Below are 14,504 nucleotides of genomic sequence, written 5' to 3' on the forward strand. Positions count from 1 at the left end.
ATTTGTCAGTTAAAAATTCACAGAGACCGAACCACCAAGCAACGAGTATACATGGACTGGACTAAAGCCCCCATCTGTATGTAGCAGTTGTGCAGCGTGATCAACCTGTGGGTCCCCTAACAATGGGAGTAAGGGCTACCTCTGACTCTGTTGCCTGTCTTTGGATCCCTTTCCCTTGCTGAGCTGCCTTGCCAGACCCCAATGGGAGAAAGTGCACTTAGTCCTGCTGCTATGTGAGGTGGCAGGCTGGGTTGATACCCCTTGAGGGCTTGCCTTTCTATGAGAAAAAAAGAGGGGGAGGGGAGGGTCATGAGGGTGAGACTGTGAAGAGATGAAGCTTGGGTATGCCTGCAAAATGATAAATTAATAAATGAATTTATTTCAAAGAATTAATAAAAACTTGCATTAAAACTCCAAATTTGCACGTTTTATAAAATCACATATTTTACAGAATAATTTCTACCCTAATATATAATTTCTTGCCCTTGTGATCCAAGAAAATTATATCCTAAAATATAGCTAAATATTTGAAAGATATTTTCCTGCTTTCTTTCTGACTGGTTCTTTCAAATGAAACTTATCTGAGAGCTGTTTAGAAAAAAAAAAAAAAAACTATGAAAAATCCAACCTGCTGTGTGTTGCTTTTCTGTCTCCAGCTGTGAGAAATAAACTTTCTATGTTGGCATGTTGTAGTTTTCATTGTCAAGTTAGATTTCATGTGCTAGAAAACATTATGGCATCCAACTCTTCTTCCAATTTTAAATCCACAAAAATTTGTACTATTTAACTTGATGCATTATGTTTACAGAGAAGGGGCAATTCCAATATCATACGGATTTAAAGTGGAGAAGAGTCTGCATGTGTGCTAAAAATGGAAAACGAAATAGAAAGCCAACTTCTGCAAGGTGAAGGTTCCTTCATTACCTGCTGTGTTCCCTCCAACTCCTCTGCATTCTCCGATGTTCCCTCACTAGTAGTCCAGCTTTATATCTTTCTCACATAAAGTAATTGACTGAGAAGAGTGAGAATACTTTGAGTACAATAGTTTTTCCACTTTAGCATTGATAACCCCTGAGTTATTTAAGGCTTTCATTTAAAGTTTCAGCAACAAGAAAAGTAAGAAGTGGCAAGGAAAAAAAATGTCGTTTCCTGATTCCTTCAGCTTGTTTATCCTTATCACCCACATACGGATATTCTAAAGCTCTTCCTGTCTAGACAAGAGATATAAAAGCATTTGAATCAGAAAGTCATTGTTATAAATATACATGACATTTAAACATCACTGTTATGTTCCATATGAAGGTTTTGTGGGAGTTCACATAATTAGAGTAAGTATACACTTTATCACTTGTTCTTGAAAATATAATAGATTAATGACCCCAATTAAAGTACAGAGTTGATTGATAAATCTTTCAATTGAAGAAAAGATGTATTGGCATAGGTCATATTAGTGATTCAACTATGGTCAATTGAATTTTTATCAAAGAAAGAAGCAGAGAATTTTAAGAAATAATAAATATGTATAAAGCCTTTTTTAATTTTAAAAGTAAAGTTACGAGTTCATAAGAATATGTTATTACAAAAGAGAAATCATGAAATTTGCAGACAAATGGATAGAAGTAGAGAAGATCATCCTGAGTGAGGTAACTCAGAAACAGAAAGACATGCATCGTTATATTCACTTATAATTGAATAGTATAGGATAAACAAACAACAATGCACAGACTCTAAGAAGATTAAATAACAAGGAGGATCTAAGGGAGGATTAATAAATCTCACTCAGAAGGGAAAACAGAATAGACAGAGGTAATAGGTAAAGAGAGGGAACAAGGTAGGAGAGGAAACAGAAAAATGAGGGTGGAGATCAGACCTGGGGAGAGCAGGGGCTGGAATACAAAACGCCTGAAGAGAAAAAGAGAAACTGTGGGTAATGGTATCTCTCTAATGAGCATGAGACCTAAAGCAGAGTAGGTTACTAGGGGTTTAGGAGAGGGACCCTAGGAGACTCATAGCAGCAGAGGAGTCTTGCCTAGAAAAGTCTCTAACTAGACAAGCTCATACTAGTGGGAGGGGAATACCAACCCAGGCCCAAAAACTTGTACTCAAAATTCACCCTGCCTACAAGATGTGCAGGGATAAAGATAGAGCAGATATGACAGCGATGGAACGAACATCAAACCAATGCCTGGCTCAACCAAAGACCTACCCCATGGGAGAGAACCAACCCCTGACATGATTAATGATGCTCTGCTGTGCTTTCAGACAGGAGTCAAGCAGAGTTGACCTCTGAGAGTCTCCAGTTCGCAGCTACTCAAAACAGATGCTGAGACTCACAACCAAACATTGGATGAGGCATGGGGAGCCTTGTGGAAAAAATGGGGAAAGGAGAAAAGGACCTGGAAGGGATAAGAGCTTCAATAGAAGGCCAACAGAGTCAACTATCCAGGACCAAGAGGGTCTTACTAAGACTGAAGCACCAACCAAGGACCTTGCGTGGACTGGACCTGGGCTGCCTACCAAGTTATAGCTCATGGGCAGCTCAGTTCTCATGTGGGCTCCCTAATAGAAATGAACTGTCTTACTAGCTTTTTAATTATTTCCCCGTGGAGGGACTGCCTTGCCAAGCCACAGAAAAAGACAAAACAAACTCATCTCTGGTAGGACTTGATGAGCAGGGGTGGATGGAAATGAGGGTTCCTTTTGCTAAGGAATAGGGGAGGGGGATGGCAGAGAGAGAGGGATAGTGGTACTGAGAGTGAGGAGGGATGTGGTTAAGACCAGGATGTAAAGTGAATAGATAGATGACTGATAGATAGATAGATAGATAGATAGATAGATAGATAGATAGACAGACAGATAGATAATAGGTTCAAATCTATAGCAACTGAAATTGCCCCAGTCCAGTGATATTCAAATGTTTTATACTTATAAGTTGCTATCCTCCTAAATATTATTACATGATACAACAGATGTAAAGGTAGTGCATTTACTTACATTTACATCATTAGATAATAAAAATGAGGAATTTATAAAATTAAATATTGTAGTATATTAAAATTTCTATGCTGCTATGAGTAACTGTGTTTCGTAAGCTGAAAGTTCCTTATTGACAATGTCTGGAAAACTAGAAATTAGCTGAGTACCTCACCTGAATCTGCTCTAAGATTGTTGTATTGCCATATGTAGCAGAGTGCTGGATCAGCCCACTTTATCCAGAAGGAGATATGAGTGAAAAGAGGAGGGCACAATGAGAGCTCTAAAAGCCCTACTAGATAAAATAATAAAATGCAACAATTCCACTCTTGTGTGTTCTCTGTGTTGTAACATACACCTGTACCTAAGAAATATGAGGAAGAGGCCTATAAGAAAGATCAAAATTTAAATTAGTGAAAAACAATGCGTGTAATTAGAATTTTCAGAGTAATATTAAAAAGCTAAATAAACAACTGTAAAGCCTAAAGGTAATACTATTATAACTTAAAAGAAAAGCCCCAGGGCACTCAAAATATAAATACCAGCAGCTTCCCAGAGGAAGAAATTGGAAGACAGAACAAAAAAGAAAAAAAAGATGAAAATAATCAGATTAATTTAATATATTAAATATGTACTAGTCGATAAATCTGCAGATTATTGTGTGATGTAAAAGGTATCCTAACATGTCATGTTCCTACTGTACATATCTGCTTCTATTTGCAAATTGTGATGGAAAGTCCTAATCATTTCTAATTTTGCTACAAAAATATACCTCTTAAATTTTGGTAGTCTATGCTTGAAAATAAACATCGCAAGTTAGGAACAAAAAAATCTACTAGTGGTCTTAGAAAACCACATCTATTGCTTCCTGTGTTGTTCACTTACCAAGCCATGATTGTGTGTGTGTGTGTGTGTGTGTGTGTGTGTGTGTGTGTAGGCACGTTCACATACTCACGAACCTGGCTGAGAAAAATAGCATCATAAAATATTCTACAGTGAACTTATATCAGATGATCAAGTTTTAATCTTCCAAAATGTCACTTTGGTTCATAACTGTACATGATCAATGACAATATTTTCCTACTTAATGTGGCATGGCAATCCTTGGCTGAGGTACTGGGGACCTTACACTTTAAATAGTACTTTGGCCATGTTAACATGAGTTTAGCAATTAACAATAGTATTTCATGGTCAAAATATATGTTTTTATTCTGAATACTAAATAATATGGAATATAACATGGCTGTAGTCTTCATTAATCATCATTAGTTAATGTGGTTCTTATATCCTGGTTTAAGAAAATTTTGCTTTATCCTAAAGCAAATTGAGTTTGAGGCTTTTCTATCATGTTATGATAGTCTAGGATACTTTCATCAATATGAAATAGAGCTTTAAACATGTATGAAAAGTTCCATACTTCATTAAAATTTAAAATTGTTCATGTATTGATTTCAGGGTCATTGTAAGGCTGTCAAATCATGTCACATTCACTATTTGCTAGTTTACTAATGTAAACAGACCATCAAAACTGCCAGTATTAAAAGCCGGTAGACAAAACTATACAGTACACAACACTTGGCTGTAGTAACACATCCCTACGTGTGTGTCTCCAATGCTACAAAATACGTTTGCGTTAATTATAAGATATATAAAGTATTTTATCGACATTTACAAGGCTTTTATTTTATTTATAGTTCCAGAAGGTTTTTCTTAACTCTTAAAAACTAGTATATCATAAAGTTTACTTCACTGATGTAATTATTTTTAGTAAGGAGTATAACTATGATAATCCCAACATCTGCCTGCTGGTCCTTTATAATCCTATCCTACTTCACAATTATCATGCTTAAAAATCACTTTCCCTCCCATCACTTAGTATTCCCCCCTCCTCTGGAAGTTGTGTAACTGAGTTACTCTAACCTTTAGACATTGACTTTCAGATTCAGTCTATTGTCACTGAGATTTAGTCAGGAGTTGCATTCATCACAAGCACTTTTTTATTTTTCTATGTAATATTAAATTTCACTATGTACATTATGATGTTCCACTAACTGACCAAAGTACAAAAGATCTGTCCAGATGAATATGAGGATTATATGGCAAATGTCACATAAAGGTAATTTGTAGACTTTTTAGACAAGTTTCTGATCCTCTTAAGGTGCATGTACAATTGTCAGATTTTGCTTATTTGTTTCCTTTCCTTTTCTATTCTTTCTATATTTTTGGAGGGGGGAGGGGCGATGGGAAGGGATCAGATCTTCCATAGCCCAATCTTTGCCTCCAACTCTCTAGCTTCCAACTTGCTATGTAGCTGTAGATGACTTTGAGCTTTGGCTCCCCATACCTTGACTCCTCAAATATTATGATTAGATGGAAATTACAGGACTGAATCCTGGGCTTTGAGCATGTTAGGCAAGCATTTGGACAATCAAGCTACTTTTTTAACAAGAGTCACTTGTTTAGCTCAGGGCTTTTGTGCGACTCCTAGCAGGGGGAGTAAGGGTGTCTCTGACTCTTTTGCCTGCTCTTGAGATCATTTTTCTCCTACTGGGTTGCCTGCTCCATCCTTGATATGAGCATTTGTTCCTGATCTTATTCTCACTTATTATGCCATGTTTGGTTGATGTCCCTGAGAGACCTGCTCTTTTCTGAAGAAAACTAAAGGAGTAGAGCTGAGGGAGAGAAGATGTGGGAGAGGAGCTAAGAGAAGTGGAGCAAGGGAGGGTGTGATCATGATATATTGTGTGAGAAAAAAAACAAATAAAAAGAATGGACACAAAATAAAATAAAATGAAATACTTTTTTTAGTAGGTAGACCGCGCTAATGCTAATGGATTAAGATTTTCTGGATTTGTTCTGCCTGAAAAATCACAAAGTTTCCTAGGCCAGCCTTACAGGTCTGATACAAGATGGAAAGCTTCACATATTAATTTTTCAAATATTTTCCATATCCATTATATATCTCTATTCAAACATACAATAAAAGAGGTATTTCTTATTTACTCACATGATCTACAGTTCTGTTCATTTCTCATTATCTTTTTTCTTGTTTACTTATAACTTCTAAAAGTTTGCAGTTCTTCTTAACCTTTCTTCTGCTATTCAGTGCAGCTTGTGAGTTTTGTAATTGTATATTTTAATTATAATTTATGGTCATTGTATTTTTTCTTTTATTTGTTAACTTTGTTAATGCTATGTTACCAAAATTTAAGTGATTTTTCATGAGAACGTTGCAAATGACTACTTTAAAATTGTGTTTCCAGAAATTTCAATACCTGTGTTACTTTCAGTTTAAATCTTTCTAAATTTAAGTCTCAAGTATCTGCAGAGGCTTACATGTTAAAGAATTGGTCCCAGAGTGAGACAACAGAAATGTAGGGAAACCCTGGAGAAGAAGAAGCAGATGGGATGTCTTTAGGATAAGATGTCTTTAGGGCAAGGCTTGAAATATATGGTGCCTGCCTTCTTAGTTTCGGGATTTTGCTTTCCTGTAATAATGAGTTATTTTGTCCCAGTGTGTGCTCCTCTTGTAATGTGATGTCTTCACAGAGGTCCAAACTCAAGGTGCCAGTCAATAATGGACTCTAACATCCCATACTGTGCTCCATACTAACTTTCTTGTTTGTATGTTAATTATCTCGCTTAGCTCATTATATTGATAGACAGCTGTCTGAAATACACTTACTGATGAACATTTCTCCATGAGCTTAAGTGTGACTGGTTCTAATACCAGATGACTTTTGGATAATATATTAGGCATTGTCAGAATTATAGTTTGATATTTAAACACTATTTGATATTTAAACTACTTAGGTTTGGTTTTGGCAGACAAATGACTCAGACAATGTAGGCCAGTTAGCTCTCTTGCCCTCTTCCCTAATATGATGGTAGCATCAGATACTTTTGCTGCTCTTTGGATCTGTTTGGCATGTCCATCAGTCAAGGCAGACTCTGACCAGGGAAGCCTGGCCACTGTTCCTGCTACTTCCGTCCTCAGTGCCTTACTATTTCATTTCCATCAAATAGAAGAGTTTGAGTGTCACGAAATTGTCATGGGGTGATTCGTCTAAGCTCTTTGCTCTTTGTTTTCTTTTAGTTTCTGACACTCAAAGACTTCCTGTTTAATTAGCTAGAAATTTACAATTTACTTAATTTAATGTTGGTATGTATCTTTGTTGAAAGGAAAGAAAGGGGGAATAAAAGTAACAGCATTCCCAAATCAGGAAGAAATTTTCCCAAGCCCAGAGCTATGGGATTCTACAGGTACTAACCATCTTTAGATTTGCTATTTAATATTCAGTACCTGTAGAGCCCAGGAAATCAGAAAAAAAAAAAAAAAAAAAAAAAAAAGCTTTTGATGAAGAGGCTGAAGAAACCCCTGCGGTGGGGAGGAGACATAGAAGAATACAAGTGATGGGAACAAAGAAGGAAATAAATTATCTTCTAGGACCAAGAAGAAAAAGAATATTGGAGGATTTCTGCAATCTCTCATGAAGAATTATGTATTTGTCTCTGTTGTTCATCAAACAGAAATATATGGCACTTCCTAAAACCATGAGTGTTAAGAGTGAACCACTCCCAAGCTGTAGGGGTGGTGCCTTCAGGCTAATAACACCAAATGAGAAATAAATGATTAACTCACATTGTATCTTCAATTGTACAGTCCTTTTGTAACTGTCTAGTTATCATCTCCCCATCACTATGTTATGTATTCAATTTTTACTTGAGGTTTAATTCGGTTGGAGAGAATGAAATGTGCATGTAAATAAATAAATAGTTTCAGATGCACTACTTGTTATGAAACTAAGGCAAGCAGCCACTATAACTATAAATGTGTGTAAATCATAGGGTATAAGACAACAGAAAAATGATTTGTGACCAATGACATAACTTTTCTTCTTGGCGGTTGGGAATTTATAAACAAACAAAACCTTGCAATAGAGATATTGCAGGAGTGGCTGCTGAGTCGCCTGTGGGTCAGGAGGTGGCAGAGAGCAGAGAGGCTGAGTCTATGCTCAGTGTTCTGACCTGTGAAGATTTGAATAATCAGTAGCCTAACATTCCCGGAAGAAAGCACGCCAGTCTGGTGGCAGGGCCGCTGACAGGGGACTACCTTGAGACCATCACCAGTCCAGCACAGACAGTCTCCAGGAAGGGGAGCATGCCAGAGACTGGAAGAACCCCACCTGGGACTGCAGGCCCAGGCAGGAGTGAGTCCAAGACAGACGGCCCTCGCAAGGAGGCACTCGGGTGGGCAGGGCAAGGAGTGAGCCCAAGATGATGCATGGAGCCATGAGTCCGAGACAGGGACCTAGCCCGAGAGGACCACCAGTCTGGCACTACACAGGCCTGGGGTGGGGGAGGGGGGCAGACCATGCCTGAGATGACCTCTGCCCTGCACCATAACGCACAAGTATGGCATAGCACTCCTGAAACCACTCCTGAGATGACCCCAGACACTCAGGGACCCCTGGAGCCTCTAAGGAGAACATCAAGAGGTGGAGAAATAGAAGAGAAAGAGAACCAAAAGGGTGTGGGCACAATGAAGAGAGGCAGAACTGGAGAGCACCCAGGGGTGTGAGTAACCAGTAATGCCACCTACCACGGTGGAGTCCCGGCTCCACACCTCACCTGGTCATCATGGAAGAGCAAGAAAGCAGGAGAAACCCTGGCCCTAGACAGCTGCAGTACTTGGGAGAGCTGGCCACACACTGTGGAGTTGCAGATTAGATGGCCCGGAGGATACAAACATAGCACAGCTGGCCCTACAGCTCATCTTCCTTGCATGAAGGAGGCAGTCCTACAGATTGAAAACTACAGGATTTCCATGACACAGGGCAGTGATAGGATATCTGAGAGGAGTCCCAGCAAGAATCCACCATTGACAGAGTAGCAGAAGCCAGAGGCTTCATACCAGACCAATAAGTCATTGCACTGAACATTTGTAAGCAAAGTTGTAAGCAAAGAAGTGAGGGCAAAAGGATATTCTGTGGAACACACTGTGACACACTACAGCTTCCAAAATGAGACATTTTTTTTTCCTTTGGGGGTATTGCAAGGATGGAGGGCAGATATGAAGTAGTGGGGAGATGACTGAGACTACCATACATGATATGAAATTCACACACACACATACACACACACACACACACACACACACCAAAAAAAAAAAAATCAAAACACAATACACAGTTTTAAAAATACTAGTATCATGATATTTTGGATTGTGATATATTAAAATATGTGTACTTTATTTAAACACTTGCACTTTCAAAATCAGCTTGACATGCTACATTAGCCAACATAATTAAAGAAAAAGAAGAAATGACAAATGATAGGCACAGAAACAATTATTAAAACAAAGAGTATGCAAATGTTTCTTAAAATCACAAGCAGTAATGACTGTTTGAATGATGATTCAAGCATGTATTGTAAAATATGAGAATGTATTAAAAATAAAATAAAGTATGGAAATAATGGAATTTATTAGCACTGATAATGTTTCATATACATCAATACTATTTGTATAACTTTAATAATTGGAAATATAAGTGTAAGTAATTTAATAACAGAATATATGTGCCTTTCATTGATTTACTTCATTTATTCTGGAAAAACTAGCAGTCATTATCTATTTGCTAATAGATAGAAGAGACTTAAGTACTTTTTCCTAAATAAGCGAAATCAAAGTTATTTAATAAAATGACTTTAATGGAATTTTCTAAAACAACCCTAAATAACATTTTTAAAGGGCTTATTTTCTATATAATTTAATGTATATTGCTATCACAATTACAACTTAATAAAAACATGAAAAGAATAATCTACTCTTAGCCTTATATGAGATCAAAGTAAGATGTATTTTTTAAAATGAGTCGAATTTTGTCTTTATCTAACATTATAAACATTATAAATTATGGAAAAGATGATCCATCTCTGCCATTCCATTTGCAGATGATTAGAAAGATCTTAATGAAAAGACCAAAAAAAGCCACAATCACTCTTACTTTTTTTCATAAGAGATCATAGCTAACTGTAAGAAGATAGAGTTCTTTATCCTTATAATAAGATGGCAGTGTAGTCCAACTTTGTAACTGGAATAAAACATTATGTAGGCCATAAATAAATTTTTGATCATGTTTTCTTTGGGGAAAGAACTTAGAAATTCAGATATGAGGTTCTTTTGTAGAATATACATGTCCACCCTTTTTTCTGTCTTTTGAGCTGTTTCCATCCCAAACATTACATCCATGTTATTCATATATATAGATCTATTTTTTGAACAACACAACTTTAAATATTTTAATGATCTTCTTCATTCTCTCATTCAAGAATTGAAGAAAGACATAGAATAATATCTAAGGTATGATTAAAATCATACCTTAATTAAAATGATTAATGAATGTAGGTGTTTCCTGCCTAGAAAAATTTTGGAGAAAAAGAAGGTGTCAAAGTCAAGGGAACAGGTTATTGCGTGGCTTTTGTGGATCCCATTTCAGGTTTAATTAAGACTTGGACACATCGAGATAGTTTAAGGCTGTTTGCCTTTTGCTGGGGGCAGATTCTCAGCTATGTACTAAATTAAATTCTCGGCCACTGTGTCTCTACATTGGGTTCTAATCTCCTTCTTCTCCCTGCTCCTTTCTGTGTCTCTGTCTGCCTGGATGTCCCACCCGTATTTCCTGCCCCAACTTATTGCCAACTTTTGATGGTGCAAAAGCCACTTTCCTTACTCAGCTAGTAGAATGGTGAAGGCCACTTGCCCCACAGCAGCTTTCCTTACCTTTACGAGCAGATGAGGAAATGATATTTACATATCAGGTGTTGCCAGTTTCAAACAACAACCAAACAACCAAACAACCACACTTTTTCATACCCAGAAAACACAATATTTGTGAGTCACCTCGACAATACATCTACAACACTAACCCAAAGGGCACACAAAACACTATACTGTAGAGGTGCAAGCTTTCAGGTGATGCTGCTGACAGGAAGCCTTTGGCTAAGGCTGCCTCTGTCACTGCTTCAATAGAGATGAGTTTTATAGACAGTTTTATTCAACTCTATTATATATTTAAATTATATTCATCCACCTGTACGTTCACCAATCTTACCTTCTACTAGTCCTTTTATGTCCCACAATCTCAATGTGTATTTGTATATTGACAGAACAAAGTGTAACCCCCCCCAAAAAAAAGTCACCAGTCCCAGGAATTTAGGCCATAGATCACCAGTTCAAGAAAGAAGGCAATAAAGTCCCCTACCCAAGGAATAGCCTGAAGGTAATCACAAGAATTGGAAGGTATCTTTTCTCAGGGTGTAGCATCTGTGATCTGTGCTGGGCAGCCCACCAGCCTTATAATAGAACATTCAAGACACAGCAATATCTAACACTCCTGAGGTCTATAGATAGCTTGCTCAATGTTAGTTAGCCACGATCACTTTGTAACAAGCTTGCCTTTGCTGAATGTCACCCAATTGTGTAACTGTGCTGTAACACTAAATAAAAACCCCTCTCTCCCTGAGCTAGGGGCTCTACACTGGAGAACCACTGCATTGGTGACAGTGTGGGTCCAAGCTTAAGCTTGTAATAAAAGACCCTACTGAGTTTGCATCAGAATCAGCTCCTCGGTGGTCTTTGGATATGCAAGACTTGGGCATAACATCTTCCAGGCTCGTCCACGATCCCCAAGATCCCCAGGACCCCAGAACCAAAGGGTTGAGGACCAGCCAGTAAGTGTCTTGTCTGTGTCTGTTTGTCTATGTCTGTCTTGGTGTTCCTCTAGTTTCTGTTTTGGGCCTCAAGGCAAAATCTGTAATCTGTGTGGTTGGGAATGGTTAGAGCAGATGGGCTAAACAACCTTGGGCCACAGGGGGCCTGGAAGACATTCCAGACTATTTTGGAGGAGGGGACAGATGCACCCCTATCTGTAAGGGGTGATAAAGCATCCCAGTTTTCTGTGATCTCTGAATCTCTGGATAAGGAAAAGGCCAGTAGCTCCCACAACTTTGCAATTCATCACAGTCCTACTTTTGGTTTTTCTGCTGCAGAAGCACCGGGATCTCTTGTCTGGTGCTGTGTGTGTCTTTCTGGTTGACATCTTGTCTGTTGCTGCCTGTTCTTTTGTGACTGAGACTGATGGCATGGGACAGACTCTCTCTAACTCCCTAGACTTAATTCTTGACCATTTCAGGGAGGCTCGAGCCATGCTCCACAGGTTCGAGCAGTGGCAGTGGCGAGGAGGCACTAAAGGCTGGTGGAGCCCCAGGCATGATGCCTCTACTACTGCTCTGTCCCTCTGGTCTGGTAGAGCATGACAGAGCCCATGTGGGATAGATTGCTGCTCCATTCTCTAGTCTAGCAGAATGGCAGGCAGCTGTTCCAAACTCTGATGTAGATGGGTGGAGCCTGACTTCAGGGCAGGCCACCCCTAGTGGAACAGGATGGAGGGCACACAAGGGACAGGCAGCCATTTTGAGTTTTTGTTTGTTTCTCCTCCTCCTCCTCTTCTTCCTCCTTCTTCTTTCTTCTTCCTTTCTCTTTGCTCATGTTGTACAGTCACATTGTGTCTTATGTTGTTCTTTTGTGTGTTTTTTTTGCTTGTGATGGTCTCAGTAGGCCATTGACCAAGCAGCTGTGCACTGTGGTGACTTTGCCTGTCCCATGCTCCCAGCTCTACAAGCTTGGGCACCTGTGGTCTCAGGTAGGAGCATGCCTCGGGGTAAGACAGATGGGAAACAGCCAAGCACAGAGCAGTGCAAGCTTGCCCAGGGTGATGGGTGCACTTCCACCTGGACAGCCCAGAAGACCTGGTTAGGAAAGATGGCTGGTGCAGGGCTGGTGTTGGCATCACCATGACGTGAAGCCATCCACACCCCAATGGTTGCTACCCCTAGGCAGCAGCACTAGCTGAAATCCAGGGGCAAAGGGAGCTTGTGCCACTGCTAAGACAGCAGCTTGGGCAAGTTTGGCCTCCAGGAGAAGAAGTGGTGACCTTTCACCATGCCAATGCCTATTTCTCCAGGGTTCGAATGGTGCTCCAGCAACTTCTGCAAGCAGGCACCAAGAAATAGCTGTAGGGTGTAGATCCACCCCTGCGGTCCCCTGAAACCAAGCAATGCTGCCGGGGAACCCCAACTACTGCCTGAATTCACAGACAACAAAGGACTTGAAATTACAGCTGGAGAAAGTAAGGAAAGTTTTCTCTAACTGTTTTAAATGTATGTATGGCCATTACATGTTTATTCCTGACTGATCTTAGATGATTAATATGCTCTGTACGTCTTGGTTATAAATGAACAGTTATTGGATATGTTTAAAGTTAAAATTCAAACTTGTTTAAAATATTTATGTGTACATTTTAACATCTATAGAAATACAGATGTTTTTAAATAGCATCCATGTGGCCTGCCATGTGATGTGACTTTGCCATCTTGAGATTGCCATGTGGTGTGGCATAGAGCAAAGAAAAAAAATAAGAAATTAAAAAATAAAAAAAATTATAAAACCTCTTAATCATAATGAATTCTGTTTATCATCTTATCTCCTTTTAGACAAAGAAGACAAGTCTTAAAAATTAAGTTTCCATAGGTGTGTGGGTTTATTTCTGGGTCTTCTGTTCAATTCCATTGATCCCCCATTCTGTTTCTATGCCAGTGCCATGTTATTTTTATTACTGTTGCTCTGTAGTACAATTTGAGATATGGGATGAAAATACCTCCAGTAGATCTTTTATTGTAGAGGATTGTTTTAGTTATTCATCCTGAGTCAGGTAACCCAGAAGCAGAAAGACACACATGGTATATACTCACTTATTAGTGGATATTGGCCATATAATAGAGGATAAACAAGCTAAAGTCTACAGTCCTAAAGAAGCTAACCAATAAGCAGGACCCTACAGAAGAGTCTGAAACCTCATTCAGAAGGGCAAACAGGATAGACATCAGAAGTAGGAGAAGTTAAATAACAGGACAGAATCCTTCCTTAGGGAACCTCTGAAAGACCAGCGTATTGTAGGAGATACTGAGACTCACAGCCTAACTCTGGGAAGAGTGCCAGGAACCTTATGGAAGAGGAGGGAGATAGAAAGACCTGAAGGGAATAGAAACTCCAAAAGGAGAACAACAGAGCCAAAAATCCTGGGCCCAGGGGGCCTGAAGAGACTGGTAATACAACAAGGACCTTTCAGGGAGAGGACCTAGAACCCCTGTTCAGAGGAAGCCCATAGGCTGCTCAGTTTCCAAGTGCATTCCCTAGTAAGGGTAGTGGGCAGGGGCTGTATCTGACAAGGCCAGCTCTTTTATCACCTCCCTTTAGGGGGTGTAGCCTTGCCAGGCCACAGAGGAAGATGGTACAGCCAGCCTTGATGAGACCTGAAAGAAGAGGAGGACTAGGGAAATGGCATAGCTGGAGAAGAGGGAGGTTAGCTGGGACTGGGAGGAGAAAAGGGAGGGAGCTGCAACAGGGATACAAAGTGAATAAATTGTAACAAATAAATAAATAATAAATAAATAAATAATGAATGAATAAA

General features: G+C 39.1%; 1 non-coding gene across 1 annotated transcript; it reads left to right on the forward strand.

Annotated features, from left to right (window-relative positions):
• The first annotated feature begins 7,904 nt into the window (after window positions 1-7,904).
• Window positions 7,905-8,035, forward strand: LOC132653858 (small nucleolar RNA SNORA17). Its single transcript, XR_009591699.1, has one exon. It is a non-coding gene; the product is annotated as a small nucleolar RNA SNORA17 (small nucleolar RNA).
• Window positions 8,036-14,504: the final 6,469 nt, after the last annotated feature.

The sequence above is a fragment of the Meriones unguiculatus genome, chromosome 4 (assembly GCF_030254825.1).
Source record: "Meriones unguiculatus strain TT.TT164.6M chromosome 4, Bangor_MerUng_6.1, whole genome shotgun sequence".
Classification (NCBI taxonomy): domain Eukaryota; kingdom Metazoa; phylum Chordata; class Mammalia; order Rodentia; family Muridae; genus Meriones; species Meriones unguiculatus.